This window comes from Triticum aestivum, chromosome 7A (genome assembly GCF_018294505.1).
Source record: "Triticum aestivum cultivar Chinese Spring chromosome 7A, IWGSC CS RefSeq v2.1, whole genome shotgun sequence".
Taxonomy (NCBI): Eukaryota; Viridiplantae; Streptophyta; class Magnoliopsida; order Poales; family Poaceae; genus Triticum; species Triticum aestivum.
The window spans coordinates 390,483,390-390,508,625 of NC_057812.1; positions in this window are offsets into that span (position 1 = coordinate 390,483,390).

Here is a 25,236-nt window from a genome sequence, read left to right on the forward strand (position 1 = left end):
AGAGGACTTGCACTAGTGAAAGTATGAGCCCTAGGCCTTGTTTCCTAGCATTGCAATATCGTTTACACTCACTTTTACCATTAGTTACCTTGCTGTTTTTATAATTTCAGATTACAAAAACCTTTATCTACCATCCATATTGCACTTGTATCACCATCTCTTCGCCGAACTAGTGCACCTATACAATTTACCATTGTATTGGGTGTGTTGGGGACACAAGAGACTCTTTGTTATTTGGTTGCAGGGTTGCTCGAGAGATACCATCTTCATCATACGCCTCCTACGGATTGATAAACCTTAGGTCATCCACTTGAGGGAAATTTGCTACTGTCCTACAAACCTCTGCACTTGGAGGCCCAACAACGTCTACAAGAAGGTTGTGTAGTAGACATGACTTATCCTCAAGGAATTTAGTTGATAAACTGGAAGTGATAAAGAAAAACTTTTACAAATTCATTTTATTTTGTAGATGTACATAAATTTAACTAGTGATCAAATTTCAACATAGATCATGGAGTGACCACATATATGATAACACTTAGAAGCGACATTTACTCATATCAATAACATAACCAACCAGTGAGCAATAATAGTATATCTCATACATCAACACTTCATCAAAATGACTATGATACAATATGATAGAATTGTGTCTCGCTGGCCCTTTTTTTAAATCACAAAAGATAAATGCAGAGCACCTTTGAAGTTCAATCAGCAACTAGAAATTGTAATTTAGTGTATAAAACAACCAGTCATGCTCTCATCCAACATTAATTAGACCGAATGCATTTTAAACTAAGAATTACAATAGCGCTCTCTATGTTGGTGCTTGAATGAGAAGGTGGTGACTCATCAATAAATGAAAAGAAGGGCCCTTCGCAGAGGGAAGTAGGGATTTGCTTATGTACCAGTTCTCATTGCTTTAAAACCAAAGATTTCATTTTGGGAGGTGTACTTTTTAGTTAATGGTTTAGGATAGAGAATCTCATCATCTTACATGATAAAAATATGTGAGAGCGGTTCCCATGCTTAACACTCCCTCTCCACCTTTTTCTTTCCCCAAACCATGGCTAGCCGAATTCACAAGGGCCTGCCAACATGCCCCAAGGAGGAGTGCATTTTATCTATTTAATTAATTCAGGGCTGGGCGTCCCATTTACTAGCTCTTTTTGCAATATTAAAACAAGTAGATGTCATACTTGTCGAGAGGAACACATTATTTATAAAAGAAGATGGAGCTCCCCCCTCCTCCATGAGCTTTATGGGCACACAAAGGAGATATTAATTTGAAAATTTAGAGGTGGCACATGCAAATTTACAATGAAAGAGTAATATTGTATATAGGAAGATGTAGTGGACTCTTTATGACACAGGGGTTAGTTTAGATCATAAAGTCATAGAATTGTATAACAGAATCGTGATTCTGACAACCTTGGTGATATCTTCCCGTGTGTCCCTGATCTTGATCATGCACATTTGCATGTATGATTAGTGTACCATTGAATCGGGGGCGTCACACCTACCCTCCTATGGCAGCGAGGTCATGATGGAAACTAAAGGTAATAACGGTGCTCCTTTTAGTAGAGAATCAGAACAAAGAATTAACACATTGTGAATACATGTAGTCCTCAAATTACAGTCATCCCCATAGAGTATCCTAGTTTTTGTCACTTTGGGGTCTAGGGTTCAGGACAATAACGTGTGCATACTACTTGTAGGTAAGATCTAGAACACAAATATATTTATGAAAACACAATAGGTTCAGATCTGAAATCATGGCACTCGGGCCCTAGTGACAAGCATTAAACGTAGCAAAGTCATAGCAATATTAATCTCAGAATATAGTGGATATTAGGGATCAAGCCCTAACAAATCTGACAATGATTACATAAGAAATCTCATCCAAATCCAATCTACCTCCATTATACCTACAAAGGATTACTCACATAGGGGTGTGAGCATCATGAAATTGTTGATGGAGAAGAGTTGGTGATGATGATGACAATGATAATCCATCTCTCCGGAGCCACAAACAGAATCTGGTTAGGGCTCCTAACGAAGAACAGGGGGTGGCGGCGGCTCCATATTGTAAACCGCAATGAAACTTCTCTCTATTTTTTTGGATCGGAGCTGTGAATTTATAGAGCCGAAATCATGTCAAGGCGGTGGCCAGGGGCCCCACAAGGACACCCCATGTGGCCAGGGGGTGGCCACACCCCCTTCCCTTGTGGCCCCCGGTGGCTCCTCTCCGGTAGTTCTTCATTCTACTATTATTTTTATATATTCCAAAATAATTCTCCAAATATTCTCGTCCAATTCCTAGCACTTTTATTTCTGCATAAAAACAACACCATGGTAGTTCTGCTAAAAACAACGTCAGTTCAGATTAGTTTCACTCAAATCATGCAAATTAGATGCCAAAATAAGAGCCAATATTTTGGGATAAGTTGATACGCCAGAGACGTATCAACTCCCCCAAGTTTAAATCAATTCTTATCCTCAAGGAATTCAGTTGACAAACTGGAAGTGATAAAGAAAAACTTTTACAATTTAATTTGCTTTTGTAGATGTACATAAATTTAACTAGTGATCAAATTTCAACATGGATCATGGAGTAACCTCATATATGATAACACTTAGCAACGACATTTACTCATATCAATAACATAACCAACTAGCGAGCAATAATACTATATCTCATACATCAACACTTCGTCAAAATTACTATGAAACAATATGATAGAATTGTGTCTCGCTGGCCGTTTTTTAAATCACAAAACATAAATGCAGAGCACCTTTGAAGTTCAATCAACAACTAGAAATTGTAATTCAGCATATAAAACATCCAATCATGCTCTCATCCAACATTAATTAGACCAAATGCATTTTAAACTAAGAATTACAATAGCGCTCTCTATGTTGGTGCTTGAATGAGAAGGTGGTGACTCATCAATAAGTGAAAAGAAGGGCCCTTCGCAGAGGGAAGTAGGGATTTGCTTATGTACCAGTGCTCATTGCTTTAAAACCAAAGATTTCATTTTGGGAGGTGTACTTTTCAGTCAATGGTTTAGGATAGAGAATCTCGTCATCTTACATGACAAACATGTGTGAGAGCGGTTCCCATGCTTAACACTCCCTCTCCACCTTTGTCTTTCCACAAACCATGGCTAGCCGAATTCACAGGTGCCTGCCAACATACCCCAGGGAGGAGTGCCTTTTATCTATTTGATTAATTCAGGGCTGGGCATCCCATTTACTAGCTCTTTTTGCAATATTAAAACAAGTAGATGTCATACTTGTCACGAGGAACACACTATTTATAAAATAAGATGGCACTCTCCCCCCTGCTCCATGAGCTTTATGGGCACACAAAGCAGATATTCATTTGAAAATTTAGAGGTGGCACATGAAAATTTACAATGAAAGAGTAATACTATATATAGGAAGATGTAGTGGACTCTTTATGACACAGGGGTTAGTTTGGATCGTAAAGTCTTAGAATTGTATAACAGAATTGCAATTCTGACAACCTTGGTGATATCTTCCCGTGTGTCCCTGATCTTGATCATAAACATTTGCATGTATGATTAGTGTACGATTGAATCGGGGCATCACACCTTCCCTCCTATGGCAGCGAGGTCATGATGGAAACTAAAGGTAATAACGGTGCTCCTTTTAGTAGAGAACCAGAACAAAGCATTAACACATTTTGAATACATGTAGTCCTCAAATTACAGTCATCCCCATAGAGTATCCTAGTTGTTGTCACTTTGGGGTCTAGGGTTCAGGACAATAACGTGTGCATACTACTTGCAGGTAAGATCAAGAACACAAATATATTTATGAAAACACAATAGGTTCAGATCTGAAATCATGGCACTCGGGCCCTAGTGACAAGCACTAAACGTAGAAAAGTCATAGCAAAATTAATCTCAGAACATAGTGGATATTAGGGATCAAGCCCTAAAAAATCTGACAATGATTACATAAGAAATATCATCCAAATCCCATCTACCTCCATTATACATACAAAGGATTACTCACACAGGGGTGTGAGCATCATGAAATTGTTGATGGAGAAGAGTTGGTGATTATGATGACGACGATAATCCATCTCTCCGGAGCCACAAACAGACTCCGGTTAGGGCTCCTGACGAAGAACAGGGGGTGGCGGCAGCTCCATATTGTAAACCGCAATGAAACTTCTCTCTATTTTTTCGGATCGGAGATGTGAATTTATAGCGCCGGAATCAGGTCAAGGCAGTGTCCATGGGCCCCACAAGGACACCCCATGTGGCCAGGGGGTGGCCAGACCCCCTTCCCTTGTGGCCCCCGGTGGCTCCTCTCCGGTAGTTCTTCATTCTAGTATTATTTTTATATATTCCAAAATAATTCTCCAAATATTCCCGTCCAATTGCTAGCACTTTTATTTGTACACAAAAACAAGACCATGGTAGTTCTGCTGAAAACAACGTCAGTTCAGATTAGTTTCACTCAAATCATGCAAATTAGATGCCAAAATAAGAGCCAACGTTTTGGGATAAGTTGATACATCAGAGATGTATCAACTCCCCCAAGTTTAAATCAATTCTTATCCTCAAGGAATTCACTTGATAAACTGGAAGTGATAAAGAAAAACTTTTACAATTTCATTTGCTTTTGTAGATGTACATAAATTTATCTAGTGATCAAATTTCAACATAGATCATGGAGTAACCACATATATGATAACACTTAGCAGCGACATTTACTCTTATCAATAACATAACCAACTAGCGAGCAATAATACTATATCTCATACATCAACACTTCGTCAAAATTACTATGATACAATATGATAGAATTGTGTCTCGCTGGCCGTTTTTTAAATCACAAAACATAAATGCAGAGCACCTTTGAAGTTCAATCAGCAACTAGAAATTGTAATTCAGTGTATAAAACATCCAATCATGCTCTCATCGAACATTAATTAGACCAAATGCATTTTAAACTAATAATTACAATAATGCTCTCTATGTTGGTGCTTGAATGAGAAGGTGGTGACTCATCAATAAATGAAAAGAAGGGCCCTTCACAGAGGGAAGTAGGGATTTGCTTATGTACCAGTGCTCATTGCTTTAAAACCAAAGATTTCATTTCGGGAGGTGTACTTTTCAGTCAATGGTTTAGGATAGAGAATCTCGTCATCTTACATGATAAACATGTGTGAGAGCGGTTCCCATTCTTAACACTCCCTCTCCACCTTTGTCTTTCCACAAACCATGGCTAGCCGAATTCACAGGTGCCTACCAACATACCCCAGGGAGGAGTGCCTTTTATCTATTTAATTAATTTAGGGTTGGGCGTCCCATTTACTAGCTCTTTTTGCAATATTAAAACAAGTAGATGTCATACTTGTTGAGAGGAACACACTATTTATAAATGAAGATGGCACTCTCCCCCTGCTCCATGAGCTTTATGGGCACACAAAGCAGATATTCATTTGAAAATTTAGAGGTGGCAGATGCAAATTTACAATGAAAGAGTAATACTATATATAGGAAGATGTAGTGGACTCTTTATGACATAGCTTTGATTTAATGATTTGGATGCACAAGCAGTGTTTTCTCTTAGTACAAGCGAAGGGTAGCAATAGACGGGGAAGTGACCAACTAGAGAGCAATAACAGTCATAATCATGCACTTTTAGTAACCAACATTGAACGGTTGCATGGTGAGGATATAGACACGCTGAACATAAATATCATAGACGCAAGACTGGATTTGAATCAATTACATGAGTGAACATGTGCCAAGTCAAGCCACTTAAGTTCTTCAGATGAGGATACCATTCCAACATACCACATCATAATTAATTTAATGCATGTTGACACCCAAGACAACATATTATCCACTCCCAGCTAATTAAGCATGGCATAATAGAACATGAACTCTAATTATCATCATACATATGTTTATTCATAATATGCTGAAACAAGATCACAAAGATAAACATATGTACAAAAGAAAAAACAAGCAGAGTTCATACAAGCATTTCTTCACCACGGTCAGTTCATCAAAATCGTCATTATTGCCTTTCACTTGCATGATCAATGATGTTGAAAATAAATAACATAGTGCAAGTGTCATCGTGGACTAAGATGAAATGTGCAAGATACATACAAGGAGAAGATAAAGCACGTAAGAACCAATTTGTTTTTTTTTATTTTCAACTCCTTTCGAAATAGGACTCAATAAGACACAAAGAAAAATTAAAAGAAACAACGAAGAAAAAGAGCAAAAAGAGGCAAACAAGAAGAATCGCAAGAGAAACTAGAGAAATACTTTTGTTCTTTTCATAATTTTTTTAACAACAAAAGAAGAATTAGAGAAACACACAGAAATATTTTTGAACTTTTTGGTTTTTCTGAAGAAAGCAAATAAATGAAAGCTCAAAGAAAAATGAAAAGAATGGATTTTTTACATGAAGGACTTCAAACAAATAAAAACAGAAATGAGAAATCTTTTTGGAATTTTCAGTTTTAACAAACACACAAAGAAACAAATGAACAAAAGTGAAACATGGACATACAAAGATAATGAGGTGTACCAACAAGTGTCCCGAATGCGTACGATAACATGAATGAAATTTTGGTGAGAATACGTACTCCGCTTAGGCTTTTGGTCTAGCTTGGCTCACTACCATGGATCAAATCCTGTCGGTTCAACAAGATATTGGTTATAGTGTCCGAGTTGTGGTACCTACGCCTCCCAGGGGTTAATCTCCTCATCATGTGATGTTGCCAATTCGTTCTTGTAGTTGGTGATGTCTGCTGGTATAATAAAATATCTTCCCCTGACATGTAGATTAAACAATGCAGGAGCAGGCAAAGTAATAATTTCATGGGTAACCTGACTGAACACCAGGTTATGCTTGGAATCGTTAGGTGCAACATACACTGGTGCAACAACATCCTAAGACGAAACGTCTATGGCACACCAGTCAATTGAACTGTGTGCAATGCATGAATCACAAACGGTATGGTAATAAAATCATCTCCAAGAAAATGAATTGTGTGTGATGGCTGACCCATCAGCCACGATTCAGATAAGAGTTGTGTGTGTGATACATGGCATACAGTTGATCCATATGAACTGTTTCCGATGAACCAAAATAACACAATCGGTTACCCAGATCAAGATGTGTGTGATAGATGGCATACAGATCACTCAGATGAATTGTTTGTGACGAGCGAAAATAAGACAAATGATTCGCCACAACAAGATGTGTTTGATAATCGGCAAACATGTCAGCAATCAGAATTGTGTGGGAAGATCGATAATAATACAGACGATTCCTGCTAATAAGTTGCGTGTGCTGTGGGAAAATGCTTGCTAGTATAGAATTTTCTGTGATTGTTGAAATAACTACCGACACGTCCCTTTATTTAATCACTTTCAATGTGATTTTCTGTGTCTGCACAACATCTATGCGCTGTCTACATAACAACAACATGTATACTTATAACAACACGATTGCATAACCAAATTTAACATCCAATTACATAACTGAGTACACATAACATTTGCACACCTCAATAAGCAATTACATGCATAATAAACTAGAAAAAATGATCATCAAATCACCTACTTCTTATGACACTTACCCATGCTCTACTTGTCGCTCGATCCATCGTTGTCTTCGGGAAGGAGACACTTCCTCATGTCAACAATCCGCATGTACATATTGTAGATTGTGTATACATCATTGGCCGCGTCTTCATCCAGTTTCTCCACCCAAGCCTTGTGCCATACAGGCTTGTTCTTGTTGTAGGCACCCTTCATGTTTCTGTAGTAGGGTTCGATGATGGCCTCAGCAAGGTCAACCAGGGAGTCCTTCTGCTTCTTGTTGCCCCTTATCTTGTAGTGGCCCTGGATGGCGACAAGCTTCCGGCAGGCCATGCCTAAAGTCTTGAGCACCTTTACATCATTGTTGGTGTCCACCTTGATGAAACTATATTCGGGGTTGTTGACAAACCTGACGAAACATTCGCATGGCCTTATGGCAAGGTATTAGTGGCAGATGAGGATGTGATAGCGTACGCACAACTGGGCGATGACTACCTTTTGATCATACTCGGCAGGACCACCGTTGGACTCGTGGTCGAAGCTGACCACTATGTACTTGTCCTCATCAAGCAACTGCTCCAGTGTTGATGGAATTCTCCACCTAGATCGAGTCGTTGGTGTACACCACCTAGAGGTCCATGTGCCTTCTGTGGGTGTCCACTACAGGAAGCAAGGTTAACTGCCACTCATCATCGTCAACCGCTGAGAGCGCCATTAGAGACGCTTGGAGCGCCATTGGTGCTACTGGATATCCTCTTTGCATGTGTCGTAATGAGTGTGATACTTGTGTTGTGGAGCGCGATCGAAAGGTTGAAGAGACAAGGTTAAATTTCCACGGGAGTATATCGGGGCCAGACGTCCTGGAATATGGGTACATCTGCACGACAGTTTTTGCAGCGTGTAACTGCAAGGTGGCAGTGCATGCAGCGCAAACGTATGCATATGGCTCCCCAACCGTAATCACGCACCAGCCCCAATTGCTAGCAGTGTGCGCGGAGAGACACGAGAGTAGAGCGCGCAGAGGGACACGAGCATAGCGCGTCGCGGATGCCTCAACCATGAGCAACCACATGCATAGAGTAGTTGAACACGCAGGGAATGGCCATCTACAAGCCTATGATTGCAAGCCGCCGGCATCCTGAGAAACAACGTTGCATTTCACATCACACATGGTTCTGAAGGGGAACGGTGGGCGAACAATCATACACGATGCTGCATAGAGAATGACCCTTTGCTAAGTAATAAAACCGCAAATGTTGTTTATTATTAAACGTCAGCCTACGCGTCACCCCGTCTTCCTGTCACACATCTTATCACTGCGTTCCCACCGGAGGATTCTAGTGCACACTAGAGCACCGCACATGCATTTCATTTGGCCACGTGATACTTCCTTTTAGGTAATGGAACAGAAAGTACCCCACACTTATTTCCCCAAAGAGGTGACCTTGGGTTATCGAACCCACGAGAGGAAGGATCCCTTGAAGTGGTGGTCTCTAGCAAGTTTCTGTTAAAGAAATACTTCTAGCTTTTGACTAAATCAACACAAACTGTGATAATAACACTTAATTAAAAAGAGGTACAAGTATGAGGTCTTAATGCTTACAACCATGTTTACATTGGGACCAAATATGATCTTAATCTGTGCACTGGGAGTTACCCATTGAGATGTGCTTGTTATGAACCGAAGTGTGGGATGTGTCCAAATAACATCTTGACTAGCACACGTACTGCATCAAGAATCAGTTGTCCAACCGAAGGCCCTATCCATCGTGCGGGGTTGCCTCGATAATTAAGATTATAATAATCAGAAAAGAGCTTTGGAATTCTAATGATTACACCTCATGAATCCCCAAGGATTGGACCCGTGTTACCATGCTAAGCCCTTCTGTCACAAGTGTTTCGAATAACACTTCAGATTCTCCCTGCCCTTAGCCTCTCCGTGGCTCGATCTCCATGATCCTGGGTACCTGCAGGGATGAAGATCGCGGACAGGACAAGATACATCTACGAAACAATTTTATTTCACACATACGGGATGTTAATTCAAAGCCCTTCCATTGATCCCCACAACAAACACAAAGGGTTGCAAGGCCTATGCCTCAACCCATATCTTATCAAACTAATCACACATGGAGATCAGATCGCATGAAGAAAACATTGAAGAACACATCTTGAAGATCAATCGATTATTAATGTGTCTTACAATGGATGCCTTGTGCGATGCATGATTACAAGTATGAACTAGAGGGAGATGGCCTATGGTGGTGATGGCGGCTAGCATGCATGTATCATCGTACTTTTGTTATCAATTTTTCCCACATATACATCATTTCTATCTTGGTTTGAATATTTTGCACAAGACGCCATAGAAAAATAGCAAAACAAAGAAAAGCTTTTAAGCAAAGAGAAAGCAATGAGCTTGTAAGGAATAGCCAAAGCATCGCCACATTGCATACAATATTGCTATTTTTGATCATCTTGGATCATCGTGACACAATCACAAGGAGCCATACATACATAGCATAATTGAGATAGAAAGTCGACATTTTTGTCTCTTGTAGGTTGTGCACAAGTTTCGTATCCGCTTATTGAGCAATCATGCTAGCGTCTCTCTAGTGTTGTGCAACACGAGAATTTTCCATGGATTCCACATTTTGTGCTCATTCCTTAGTTTCATGACCTCATTTATATTTTTGCGTGTGTGTTTTGTGTCCCACGTATTGCTATTGGTCTACTTATTTCACTTGCAAATTTGTGAATCTCTTTTAACATTATTGACTCTTGCTAACACTTGCATAAATGTTGTGCCACCATCCTCACCAAGCTACTACAAAAGCTTGACTTGTGTAGGTGTGAGAATTAGATCTGGTACCAATTGTGCTACTTCCATAATACTACATTGGGTGATCTTTGAACCATCTTCAACATCAGATAAGGTACATTTGGTCTAGTTCTTTCCTTTCTTCCACTCACATATTTGCTTGGGATGATGAATAGGCTAACACTTTTACCAACCCACTCTTCAAGGATCCAAACAACTACATCACCAAGAATCAACTATTCGGGGCACATAGAGCTTTGCATCAAGAGAATGAAGCATTGGGCGACCACATCGATCAACTCGCCACCGACTTGCGACAATCCGAACAACGCAAAAGGGACTACCTTGATGACAAGCTATCATCTCAAATGAAAGAGTTCCGTGCCTTGATGGTCAATCGCTCTTTGACAACATCGTCATCATCATCAAGATGGTGCAAGTCAAGCCGACACTCTTTGGACACTTCTTCGGATGCATGTCTTCCCCGAGCTTGTCCGCATTGTCGCCAAGACCATGAAGAACATCAAGCTCCACAAAACCCATTTCATGGCAATGGTTTACAACACCGCCTTCGGGAATGTGAACGACATCATCACCACGAAAATGATCCCATGGAACAAGAGCAAGCTCCAATACGCCAAGATCACCAAGAAACCCAAGATGGCAATGCCCTCCGACAAGAGCAACAACACTGTGAGGAACAAGCCCTTGAAGCCCAATGTGCTCTACGCGACGCAACTCATGCCATACAAGAGCGCAACCACCAAGTACGTCTACAAGAAGTGGCCCTCTGACGAGAATGATAAGAAGCCACATGTCTTGAGGAGTGCCAAGAGATGAGGAACCATGCAAGAATTCCACGCCCTCAACACTAGGCTAATCAAGCGGAGCACGAGGAACAAGCGGTCGATGACCCTCAACCACAACAAGAGCGTCATCACCATTGCCCCCAACACATCGAAGAACAATGCTATGGCAAGCTCAAGTTCACCATGCCTAAGTTCTTCGGAAGCAACGATCCCGGAGACTATCTATCATTAGCATTGAAGGTCGACAAGATATTCCGTATGCACAATTATGAAGAGGAAAAGATGATTGCCATGGCCTCACTGGAGTTCCAATACTATGTCCTCATTTGGTGGGAGCAAGTCAACGAGTGACGCCAAGCCAAAGGTGACCCACCTATCACCACATGGAATCAAATGAAGGAGGTCATGAGAGTGTGCTTTGTGCCTACTTACTATAACCACAACCCCTTCAAGAAATTGCAACTTCAAGCAAGGCTCCAAGTCCGTTGAATAGTATTACAAAGAGATGGAAATTGCCATGATCCGAGCCAATGTCACGGAACATGAGGAGCAAACTATGGCATGATTCTTCAATGGACTGAACCACCCTAGCAAGAAGATCGCCGATTTCCAACCATACAGCAACCTCCTCGAGCTAGTACATCAAGCTACCAAGGCGGAGTGACAAGTCCAAGACGACTACAAGTATGCCAAGTACTCTTCCAAGACCTATGGTTCATACACTCAAGCTTCAACGACTACGCCACCTTCTCCCTCGACGAAAGCTTCATCAAGCAATGGTGACAAATCCAGTTACAAGAAAACTTCGACATCTTCGAGTTGTCCTCCTACTACAAGCAACTTCAAGCCGAGAGCTTCATCATCAACTACTCCAAGGAATTAGACCGTCAAGACAAGTTCCATAAAATGCTTCACATGTCAAGGGCGCGACCACAAGACATTTGAGTACCCCACTCGACACACCATGATCGCCAATGATGACGGCACCTATGAATCCATTAGTGAGGAAGAAATGGAAGCACTTGAGCACGTAGCCATGCACCATCAAGTGAATGATGAATAAGATGACCAAGTCTTTTGTGACAATGATTCAAGCCCCTCTCTTGTTGTCTTCAAGGTCTTGACACTTCACCAAAAACAAGATTGAAGAGCTATGTTTGAAGTTAGAATTGGTCAAGATTAAGCATCCTCATCCCTACAACGTCCAATGGCTTAGCGACTCCGGCACCATTCAAGTGGAGCACACCGTTCACGTATCCTTCAATATTGGCACGGTTCAAGTATCCTCCTCCCTACAATGTACAATGGCTTACCGACCCCGGCACCATTCAAGTGGAGCACACCGTTCAAGTATCCTTCAAGATTGGCACCTACGAAGACACCTTGGAGTGTGATGTGGTTCCTATGTCCGTGTGCCATCTCGTCTTAGGAATGCCAATTCTATCGTGGCTTCATCCACAATAGGCGTACCAATCACTAGAGCTTCAATATGAAGGGCAAGGAGTACATGCTACGACCCATGTCGCCAAGTCAAGAGATCACCGATAGGCAAGCATCTACCCATCATGGAGAGAATAGTGAGCGAGTGAACCACCCAAAAGAGAGTGAGGGCCACAATCCAAAATTGAGTGCCTCCACAATGAGCGACAAGAAAAACTTAGTGGTTTTAGCCACCAAAAGAGACATGAGGGATGTGACTGAGAGCCCATCGAGTGTTCTTCATTTTGTGCTTGTGTGCAAAGAAGAAGCGGTGAGGACTAATACTTCACGACATCTACCTTTGGTGTTGTCAAGTTTATTGCAAGAATTCAAGGACGTGTTCCCCGATGAGCTACCTACTGGACTTCCTAAACTTCATGGCATCGAACACTGCATCGGCCTAATTCCTGGTGCACCTTTAGCGAACAAGGCACCATATCGCATCCACCCCTATCAGACAAAAGAGATTCGATGGCAAGTCCAACATCTCATGGAGAATGGGTATGTATGTGATACGTCTCCAACGTATAACTTTTAATTGTTCCATGTTGTTATATTATCATGGATGTTTTACAATCATTTTATAGCAACTTTATATCATTTTTGGGACAAACCTATTGACATAGTGCCAAGTTCCAGTTGCTGTTTTTTGCTTGTTTTTTTACTTCGTAGAAAATCAATACCAAACGGAGTCCAAACGCAGTGAAACTTTTTAGAGATTTTTTTTGGACCAGAAGACACACGATGGGCCAAGGAAATACCAGAGGGGGGCTCCAAGGAGAGCACAACCAACCTAGGCGCGCCTGGGGTCTAGGTGCACCCTGGTGGGTTGTGCCCACCTCGGCCGCCTCCCGCACCGCCTCTTTGCTCTATAATACCTCGAAAATCCAAAACCCTAGGGAGTCGACGAAACACAATTCCAGCTGCCGCAAGTTCCAGAAACCACAGATCCAATCTAGACACCATCACAGAGGGGTTCATCATCCTCATTGCTGCCTCTCCGATGATGCGTGAGTAGTTCATTGTAGACCTTAGGGTCCATAGTTAGTAAGTAGATGGCTTTCTATCTCTCTTTTGATTCTCAATACAATGGTCTCTTGGAGATCTATTTGATGTAACTCTTTTTGCGGTGTGTTTGTTGGGATCCGATGAACTTTGAGTTTATGAACAAATCTATTTTGTCCATGAAAGTTATTTGAGTTTTGATTTCTTATATGCATGATTGCTTATAGCCTTGTATTTCTTCTTCGAATCTTTGGTTCAGTTAGGCCAACTAGATCGATTTTTCTTACCATGGGAAGAGGTGCTTTGTGATGGGTTTGATCTTACGGTGCTCAATCCCAGCGATAGAAGGGGACATGACACATATGTATCGTTGCTATTAAGGATAACAAGATGGGGTCTATTCCTACATGAATGGATCTTGTCTACATCATGTCATCGTTCTTATTGCATTACTCTGTTTCTCCATGAACTTAATACACTAGATGCATGCTAGATAGCGGGCGATGTGTGGAGCAATAGTAGTAGATGCAGGCGGGAGTCGGTCTACTCATCTTGGACGTGATGCCTATATAATGATCATTGCCTGGATATCATCATAATTATTTGAAGTTCTATCAATTGCCCAACAATAATTTTTTTATCCGCCGTATGCTATTTTTCTCGAGAGAAGCCACTAGTGAAATCTACGGCCCCCGGGTCTCTTCTTTATCATATTTGCCTTCAAGATCTATTTTTATTCGCTTTTATTTTCAGATGTATTCATCCAAAAATCCCAAAATAGCTTGTTGCAATTTTCTATTATTTATTTTATTTCGCGTTTCCACGAGATCTATTTATCCAATCTACTACAAATTTATCTATCTTTTTACCCAGGAGGGATTGACAACCCCTCTTTCACGTCGGGTTGCAAGTATTTGTTCTATGTGTGCAGGTACCGTTTACATAGTGTTGTGTGGTTCTCCTACTGGTTCGATAACCTTGGTCTCATCACTAAGGGAAATACCTACCGTAGCTATGCTGCATCATCCCTTCCTCTTTGGGGAAATACCTATGTAGTTCAAGCCGCATCAAAAGGAATTTCTGGCGCCGTTGCCGGGGAGACATCATTAGCATCTATCAGTTTCCTAATCACAAATCTCATCTCCTTGTAATTTATACTATTTGCCATTTGCCTCTCATTTTCATCACCCCCACTTCACAAAAATTGCCGTTTTATTTGCCCTCTTTTTCGTTCACTATTTCCTCGTCAGATCTATTTATGAGTGCAACCTTGCTTTCCTACTTTATCTTCAAGGCTAGCTTAACTACAACTCTGTCACCAGATTTTGAAGTTCTATACTTCATACAAAAACAAGGAGAAAATTTGAAAGATGCTTAGTATAGATTAATGGAATTTTATCGCACTAGCAACCTTAAAGGAGATGCAAGGATTTTGCTTCAAAAAATTTATATAGGACTTTGCACCATAGACGACTTTTGGATTTTGCCGGTAAAGGGAATGTTATCGAACTTGATGCTAATGCTTCTTATGAGATTCTAGAGGGAATCTTGGGAATCCCACCAATCAAAAAGGGGATTTCTTTTACTCAAGAAGTGATGCGGAGCATCCTACGGTCATCCCCATGAACTCTCGAGCATATGCCATTAGACCTAAGGTGAACTCACTCCTTTACGAATCTTCCCTTTCCGCATGTAAGACATGGATGCTACTTCAAGCGCGGACCTTGTGCATACTCATGTACACCCGAGGAGACCATGGAGAGCCCAAGGACCAAGGCCAAGCGTGCGTAGAAGCGAAGGAAGGAGAAGGAAGAAGAGCCAGCTGCTATAGAGGCCGGACATCCGGCCCCAGCACGGATATCCGGTCCAGCCCGGACATCCGGCCCTTGCCCCGAAAATCCGACATCGGCTATCCAGTGAACACCGGAAAGGACCAGCGCAGCACGGACCTCCAGACATCACCCCGGACATCCGGACCCTGCCCCGGAAATCCGGCCCCTCCATCACCGAATGCGACTGGAAGACCCGGGCCATCCCGGACATCCGGCCCGTCGTGAAGCCCCGGTCATCCGACCCCCAGCCCGGACATCCGGCGCCTGTCTGCGCACAGTGAACGGGGCAAGGGCCCATGTATCCCCCCTCTCACTTACCCCTTTGTGGGCTAACACTATATAGAGACCCCCTCCTCCTCCTAGTTAGGGTTAGCGTTGTGATATCTCATTTGAGAGATAGAGCTTCGCTCATCCATATGGATCTATTCCTTGAGAGAGACCACGACCCCTCTTTGGAGAAGATCCACCTTGGATTCTAGACCCCCCTCTTGGGTGGCCCCATCAAGACCTCCACACAGAGAAGAACCGGTTACCCTATGTATCGTCCTTTGTTGGATTCGGATCTTGTATCTCTTTGTGTTTTGAGGATCTAGCATATGTATGATCATACTTGTTGGTTTGAGTGTTCTCTTGTGTTCCCCTTGTGATTTTTCCCTCGCGTTCTTCGTGGGATCCGCTCCTTTCGTGAAAGATCGGCCATCTAGGGTTTCACCCTACATCATCTTGGTATCATGAGCCACGTTGATCACGATTTTGGAGCCTCCCCTCTTTGTTTTCTAGCCTAATTTTGTTGATTTTGTCCCAAATTCGAAAATCCCCACCAAATATAGCCCCAATTTTTTTTTGTGATTTGTTGGTGTGATGATATTTTGTTGATTTTGGTCCATGGATTTGCTTGGTTTCGAGTGGATCTAGCATATCCCCAAGTTTCCCCAGTTTCCATCGATGAAATCTCTCCAGTTTTGCCCCTAAAATCATCAATTTCCGTCCCAATTCGAAAATTTCTGCCCCAAATGAGATCTGGAATCGTCGGGCTGGACATCCGGACATCCGGGCCCCAAGCCAGACATCCGGCTCCTGGAGCGCCAAATCTGCACGGTTCTGGACATCAGGTTCCGGATTTCCGGCCCCGAGCCAAGATGTCCGGCTCCTGACATCTCAGCCACCCCCGTTTCACCGTTTTGTCCATAACTAATTCATCCAGAGTCCGATTTTCATGTTCTTTAGCTCGTTGAAAAGATATTGACATCCCCCTTCCCACAAAAATACTACCATCTCCATTTGACTCCATCAAAGTTTTGGAACTTTGGCATCTTTGCCTAGGGCTTCCACCATATCATCTGCATAACCACCACCGACTTCTGCAACCTAACCCAATTTGTTCCCCATAGTATTTGTGGTTGTTTGAGTTGTGATTTGAGTCTCCAAGGTGTAGGATACTTAGGGACCATTGCATCTTAATCAACCACCACCATAACTCCTGCATAGGCTTACCCATCATACACTTCCGCCACCCCAACTTAACCCAATTTTGTTTGTGTTGTGAGTTGTGTCTCCTAAGGTGTTTCGGCTACTTAGGGACCGTGCTTCCAACTCCGACACCGTGTATAGTCCACCACCTTACATTCCATTTCCGCATTGCGTACTCCGCAACCCATCATTGCCATTCCGCAATTCCATTCAGCTTCCACAAAACCATCACCGCATCCCGCTACTACCATTTGACATTTGAGATTTTGAGTTCGCGGTTTTTCCGTTTCCTAAGGTGTTTCGGATACCTAGGGATGAGTCACCATCATCTTGGTATCTCCATTAAGATCACCGACACTCATCATCGCCTCGAGTTCGTCATCGACATTGACCACTTCACCATCATCCGTCCGTGGCTTACAAATGACAAACCCTTGACGGTAACCTCCATATCTTAGTATCGTGGTATCCCTCCATTGTATATTCCCTTGAAATTGCATTGTTAACCCCTAGCCCATTTTGCATCACTTGCATATCGAGACTAGCCATTTGAGTATTGCCGGAAACGTTACTTGTGCACATTAGTGATCTATACCATACATTGCATACATACCATATCATATTGGTATCATATCATCCCTTGTGTCACAAGATTGTTCCTGTATATACCAAATTGCTATCTTGGTTTGTGCATTTTGCATTCTGGCCATACAAAAAAGAATGAGCTTTTAAGCAAAAGAGAGAGCAAAGAAGCTTGTAAGCAATAGCCATAGCATCATACCACATTGCATATAAGATTGTCATATCCGATCGTCTTGGATCATACCACCGGAACATCATACATAGCATACTTGGGATAGAAAGTTGATACATTTTGCATCTTATAGGTTGTGCACAAGTGTCGTATCTGCCTATTGAGAAATCGTGCTAGCGTCTCTCTTGAGTTGTGCAACACGAGCGTTTCCCGTGGATTCCACATTTTTGGCTCATTCCTTGGTTGCACGATCCCATTTATCTATCCTGTGTGCGTTTCCATGTGCCATTCATTGCTATTGGTCTACTTGTTTCACTTGCGAATTTGTGAATCTCTTACAACATTATTGACTCTTGCTAACATTTTGCATCAAATTTTTGTGCCACTATCCTCACCGAGCTCCACCATAAGCCTTATTTGTGTAGGTGTGAGAAACTGCCAAGAATTGATACCAATTGTGCTATTTCCTTGTTACATCATTGAGTGATCATTGATCCATCTTCAACATTGGTCAAGGTACATTTGTTATAGTTCTTCTCCTTTATCCACTCATATTTTCTCGAGTATTGTGATGGATAGGCAAGGCATTTCATCTCCGGTCTTCGACAACAATGATGGCGTGAACAACTACATCACCAAAGCGTCAATCTTCGATCTACAACGACAAATGCAAGACGCACAATCAAGATTGCGAGAGCGCATCGAGAACCTCTCCAACGACATTCGTCACTCCGAAGCAAGGAAAAGGGACTACATCGACAACAAGCTTTCCGCACAAAAGGAGGAGCAAGATGCAAGGATGGAGGAGATTCAGACCTTGTTGATCAATTGTTCTTCCCCTTCATCATCCTCAAGGCGGCGACGTTCAAGTCACAAGTCTTCGGAGCGCAAAAATGATGCAAGCGCAAGTCGTCCACGTCCACATCTCCATGGCGACCACCATCACATTCGCGATCCACATCGTCATGAAGGGCAAGTCACCTCCAAGCATCATGTCCACGATGACGATGAACGCCATCGAGCTCAAGTACGACAACAACACCATCATCATGAAGATGCTCGCCAAGCGCAAATGCACAAGTCCCAACAAGCCCTACTTCACGCCAAGGTCAACCTTCATGAGCATAAGAGAAGACCGCGAGACGAGAACCACCAAGACGGTGCTACGGCTACTACCACCACCACTTTGGCATCTTTGCTAAGTGCTTTCAAGGCATATTTGCCTTTGGACGTACGACATCTTTGCCTACTTCCCACAAGTACACCTACAACGACTTCATTAAGTCCAAGGTGACCACCTACAAGTGAGGGCGACACTTCCATCTTCGGAAGCCCCCCTTCGGTCATGGAGACGAGCTACGAGGTGCCACATCATATGGGCCTCCGACAACAAGACGGCAACAAGAAGGTCGAGCAAGGGCCATCCCCTTCAACCACGGCGACGAGCATGAACCTCTTCAACAACATGAAGACGACGCCCATATTGGACTCATACTACGAGTCAAGCTATGAGACCGCACATGAGACCTTATCTTTGGTCTTGGAGGAGAGTGATGATGTGCCATCTTCGGCCTTCATCCATGGCTACAAGTACGACATGATTGAGCATGGAGACATTTGCACCTACATCTCTCCGATACCCACATATGAAGAGATGCCCCAATTGCCATGTGAGGAGAGCCACCACCACATGAGTGACATGAGTGACTCCACCATACGTGACACTGAGAGCATTTCCTATGAGAGGATGAGTATGACCACCACTAGCCCCACACTTGAGAGCATGCCACACATCCTATGTGAGGTTGAGAGCCATTTGATTGACTCCACCAACCATATGAGTGAGAGCATCCAAGAGGGAGTGAGTGAGCCACAACACTTAGTGAGTGAGGTAGTTGACAGGGCATGTGAGGTCACTATGATTTCTAACGACCTAACCTCTAGTCCGAGTGTGTTTTCTTCTTTGGTGCTAGGTCTCCTACATGACGACACGCCTATCCTCGACGAGTCCATACCTCCAATGGAGACGACGATGGCCACGGTGGAAGAAGATGCACCCCCACATGGTTCCATAAAGATGAAGATGACCACGACTTGGTCTTTCACACCTCACCTACAACACATGAGCGATGCTCTAAAGGTAACATAGGTGATGGTGCTTCTCTTGTCCCACTAGTGGACTATATTACCAATGATTCCTTGCATGATGTGGACACACCTATTCCCATGCTTCATGCTAGTGCGAATTCTTCATGTCATGACTTACCAATTTATGATGAATATGATGATGAGCATGTTGATTTGCCTAGTTGTGATGCTATGCTCCATAGGATATCATGTGAAAATTCTATTGGTCACATCATGTTTGACAATCCATTAAACTTGTCATATGCTATTAGTGAGATCTCACATATCGCATCATTTCAATCTCAACATAGTAACTATGCATGCCACATTCAAATAAATCCCATTTGCACTTATGGCATAGATGACGAGATGATGGTCATTGGCTTTTGTTTTTCATGTGATGATATTGCCATGCTTCCTTTACATAATTTGTGCAATTCATCTACTATACCCTGCCATGATCACATTGTTCCAAATATGCTTTGTTTTGGATGTTTTCAATATTCTCCAAGAGATGTTTCCATTAATGCTCATGAGGAGACCCCCATAGTTTCCTCATACATCTTAGGAGATTTTGATGCATTCCATACTTTGCATGATTCTCATAATTGCTTAAACCATATGAATTCCATGCATAACAATGCTCTAGATATTTCCCATGATGCATTAGACAATTTGAGTCTCCATTATGCTATACATAATAACAAACCTCTCATGATGGATGACATGTTTCTATATCCTGCATCTCATTTATTTGAGCATTGGATATTTTGTGCTAACCAACACAAGCACGTGCGTATCATGATTGATGATGTGTACATATACCATGCACACATAATATTCCCTTTCTCTTTGTTTTGTGTAGGTACTCATGAACAATCGTCAACCTCACAATCCCATGAGTTGACGGAACGAGCTCTTGAGAGCAAAGATGACTTGGGATCCCGTGGACTACCATTACCACCGCTCCATTCGCGCAAGAACTACGTGCATCTCTTTTACTTGGCTCTCACATGGCTTTGGGCTATTTACCATTTGTCACCTTATGCCCATTATATCGTGTTCACTTTGCATGTTATGCCTCTTTACATGATTTTGCCATGCAATTGTGACCCTTTCTTGCACCTACCCATGATTCACCATTATGCTACTCCTATGTGTATTTGCATGCTTGGTGGAGATCCTTGTTGCTATTGCCATGTGTACCATGAACCTATTTTTCTCGTATCTTGCTTCCATACTTGTGGTATGTCATGTGCATTATGTGTGCCCACTATTTGCACCCATGACATGCTTGCCATAATTCCTTCTAGTATGTTGCATCTTCGCACTACTAGCTTGCTTGACTTGATCACTATGATTGCTTGCTTTGTCGTATCACCCATGTTCAACTCTTACTCGCTTTCTTGGGTTGATGACATATATGCTCTTGCCCCTCACTTGATTTGTCTTGATCATTGTCTCTTGTCTCCATTAGTGGCATATCTCATATCCCCTATGCTTATTGATCGTGGAGACTTGGACATATTCCATGTGATGCATACTTGTTTGATTGAGCCTATTGTATTTGGTTGTTCTCACATCATATGCCTCCATACTATGAAATGCTCCTTTGTCCTTTCTTATGATGAGCATGATGCATACACTTGTTGGGTATCTTACCACATGAATGATAGGTTTCGCATTTTTGCTAACCTCATTTGTTTTTCCGAGTGTTTGTCATGTTCTTTCATTTTGAAGGATTCCCAAGGCATTTCCATCACAAGACATATTGGTTATGTGAAGGCATATATGATGTGCAACACCAACATTCTCGACATCCTCATAAAGGTGAACTCCTTCCCTTTGAGCCATCTTCACATATGCATATTGGATGGGCCATACTTTCATTGTTGTTTCCTTCTTCTTGTCTACATGATACATATATCGGATGGAGGACCAACATTGAAGATTGGCTCTATGGACCTTCACATTGAGGAGCGCTCGGACATATTGGATGCACCTTCGAGCCTCCACTCATGCCACGACATCAAGCATTGGTACACCAACACCTCCATATTTGTTGATTGTGTTCACACATGTCATGCTCGATTGACATATCATACACATGACAAATTTGCATCTTATGCATGGATTGACTCACATCATGATTGCCTTGTTGAATCTTGTATTCCCATGTCATCCATGATATATGAGCTTGTGCACTTTCTTAGCAAATTTGTTGTGATCTTTCTTGACGGCATATTTATACATCATGATCATATTGCCCATCATCAATTGCATGATCACATACTCATATTGAGCATCCACTGCCATATTCATGCTATTGATAAACCGTCTCTCTATGACATCATTTTGCATCGTGGTTGCATTGATCACATTCACAATACATTTGTGTGTGTGCAATGAATGCTTTTGCTCCCATGAATGCTTTACATCTCATTCCATATCATCTTGCTAAGCTTCATGTGTTTTGTCATGAACATTCTTGTTACACGGACTCATACTTCCTTGATGGACACTTTGTGTGCGCTAACCAATGTATTTTCGAGTGTCGTTTGTGTTTGATTTTCTTGCATTATACTACTCCGGCGACACCTTGGAGTACTTGGATTGCGCAATGTCTTCAACTCCGTCCAACTACAAGTCTGTCCACGACAACCGTTTCCATGGTGATGAGGATCATGATCTAAAGTCGGATCTTCCTCAAGGGAGGGGAGATGATGCGGAGCATCCTACGATCATCCCCATGTACACTCGAGCATACGCCATTGGACCTAAGGTGAACTCACTCCTTTACGAATCTTCCCTTTCCGCATGTAAGACATGGATGATACTTCAAGCGCGGACCTTGTGCATACTCAGGTACACCCGAGGAGACCATGGAGATCCCAAGGACCAAGGCCAAGCGTGCGTAGAAGCGAAGGAAGGAGAAGGAAGAAGAGTCAGCTGCTATAGCGGCCGAACATCCGGCCCTTGCCCCGGATATCCGGCATCGGCTATCCAGAGAACACCAGAAAGGACCAGCGCAGCCCGGACATCCGGACATCACCCCGGACATCTGGCTCCTCCCGAATTCCCGTACATCCGGCCCCTGCCCCGGAAATCTGGCCCCTCCATCATCGAATGCAACTGGAAGACCCAGGCCAGCCCGGACATCCGGCCCGTCGCGAAGCCCCGGTCATCCGGCCCCTAGCCCGAACACCCGGCGCATGTCTGCGCACAGTGAACGGGCCAAGGGCCCATGTATCCCCCCTCTCACTTACCCCTTCGTGGGCTAACACTATATATAGACCCCCTCCTCATCCTAGTTAGGGTTATCGTTGTGATAGCTCATTTGAGAGATAGAGCTTCGCTCAACCATACGGATCTACTCCTTGAGAGAGACCGCGGCCCCTCTTTGGAGAAGATACACCTTGGATTCAAGACCCCCCTCTTGGGCGGCCCCATCAAGACCTCCTCACGGAGAAGAACCGGTTACCCTATGTATCGTCCTTTGTTGGATTCAGATCTTGTATCTCTTTGTGTTTCGAGGATCTAGCACATGTGTGATCATACTTGTTGGTTTGAGTGTTCTCTTGTGTTCCCCTTGTGATTTTCCCCTCGTGTTCTTCGCGTTCTTCGCGGGATACGCTCCTTTCGTGAAAGATCGGCCATCTAGGGTTCCACCCTACATGAAGAAGGGGTCCAAATTTTATACAAGTTGAGTGATTTGCATAAACATATAATCGAGTTGCAAAAATATAATGAACCTCTCAAACACATTAGTGGAAACCTCAATTGCATGAGTACTTTGATTACTCTTTGTAATAAGCGGTTGGATATTTTAGACCTCAAGATGGTTTCCTTTCCTAAGAATTTAGGGAAGCGTAAAGAGCCTCCTGGGTTTGAGAAATCCCTTACAAAACAATTTTTTAAAACCAAATTATGTTAAACTTCTAATTCAAATTTTTGAAACCAAATTATGCTCAGCTCAAATGTATGGATAGGTAATAACAATATATTAAATAACATACACACGCGCAAATTTAAATTAGTATGCATGTTTGATAGATCAATTTTGGTTCGAGTATGAATTGCATGTACCATCACGTGGAATTCAAATATTTAATCCCTTTTATGTTGACATCTTCTATACACACAAGTAAACATTTGAATCTCGCTTCATGCCCATCTCTATCTAGGTCTTTGTCACGTGCTCCTTCATGTAGCTATCACTCTCTTTTCTCCATCTCACCTGCACGCTCACTACATGCTTCTCCCTTTTTTGGAAACACGATCTCTCGCCGTCTCCCTCTAGAAGTGCCACACTCTCTCTATGTTCATAGATTACACAGTTTTCATTATCTCTCATGTCTCTATCATTCTCTGGTATCACTATAGCTACCTAAGCTTTCTTTTTCACCGCCACACACACACACTCACTTGTCTTTCACTTTGCCTTTCTCTCCAGGGTTCTATCACGCACCCTATATCTTTTGAGGAAAACATGCACAATTAACCATTGGTTGAAAGGTGCACCCATAATATGGGCTTAGGTAGCATGATTAATGTTTAGAATGGTGATTCAATAACCAATACACAAGTAATGAAACTATCATTCGTTATCTTACAAGCAATAAGGTTGCTAGTAATTTTGAATTTTACACATCACAGTCCAATCATCGGTATTTTGGTTGGAAACAACACGAGGACCAAGAGATGAATGTAGATGGGGAGATGTATCAATTTTATCAAGAAGTCTTAAGAGGTGGTGAAATTCTCACAACATTCTTGATATATAAGATGGTATTACTTTGAGATAGGACATAAGATAAGATGGATAGCCAGGAACTCAAGGTATAACCACAACACTAACAAGTTTGTGTTGGAAAGAAGGCAAGGAAGTAGTCAATGACAACACAAATTACCAAGGGGCAAGGATGGTATTTCCCATGAAGAATTTAGTTGATATCTTGGAAGAGCTTAGAATGTTGATGATGATAATGACACATTTGTCGAGAGATTTCAAGATGTAATCAATCGGCGATGACATCAAGTCGAAGGAATGGTGAAGTGAAAGGTTATTGGAACCAAGGGTACGACACAAACTCGAAACCAAGCTCGTCGTTCAAGGAGAAATGATATGATGAGGAAGATCGACGTAAGATTAGCTCATCATCTAAAATTATGCTCCGGGAATAAGGACCAGGTAGCATAGTTAAAATCAGCATGATACTGATATAGCCGATAAGGCTAGAAATGATGTGATCGAGTACAAACTCGTAAGTAAATAATATTACTAATAGTTGTTCAATCGCGATGCTGGCACGATTCAGTTATCGGTGTCCTT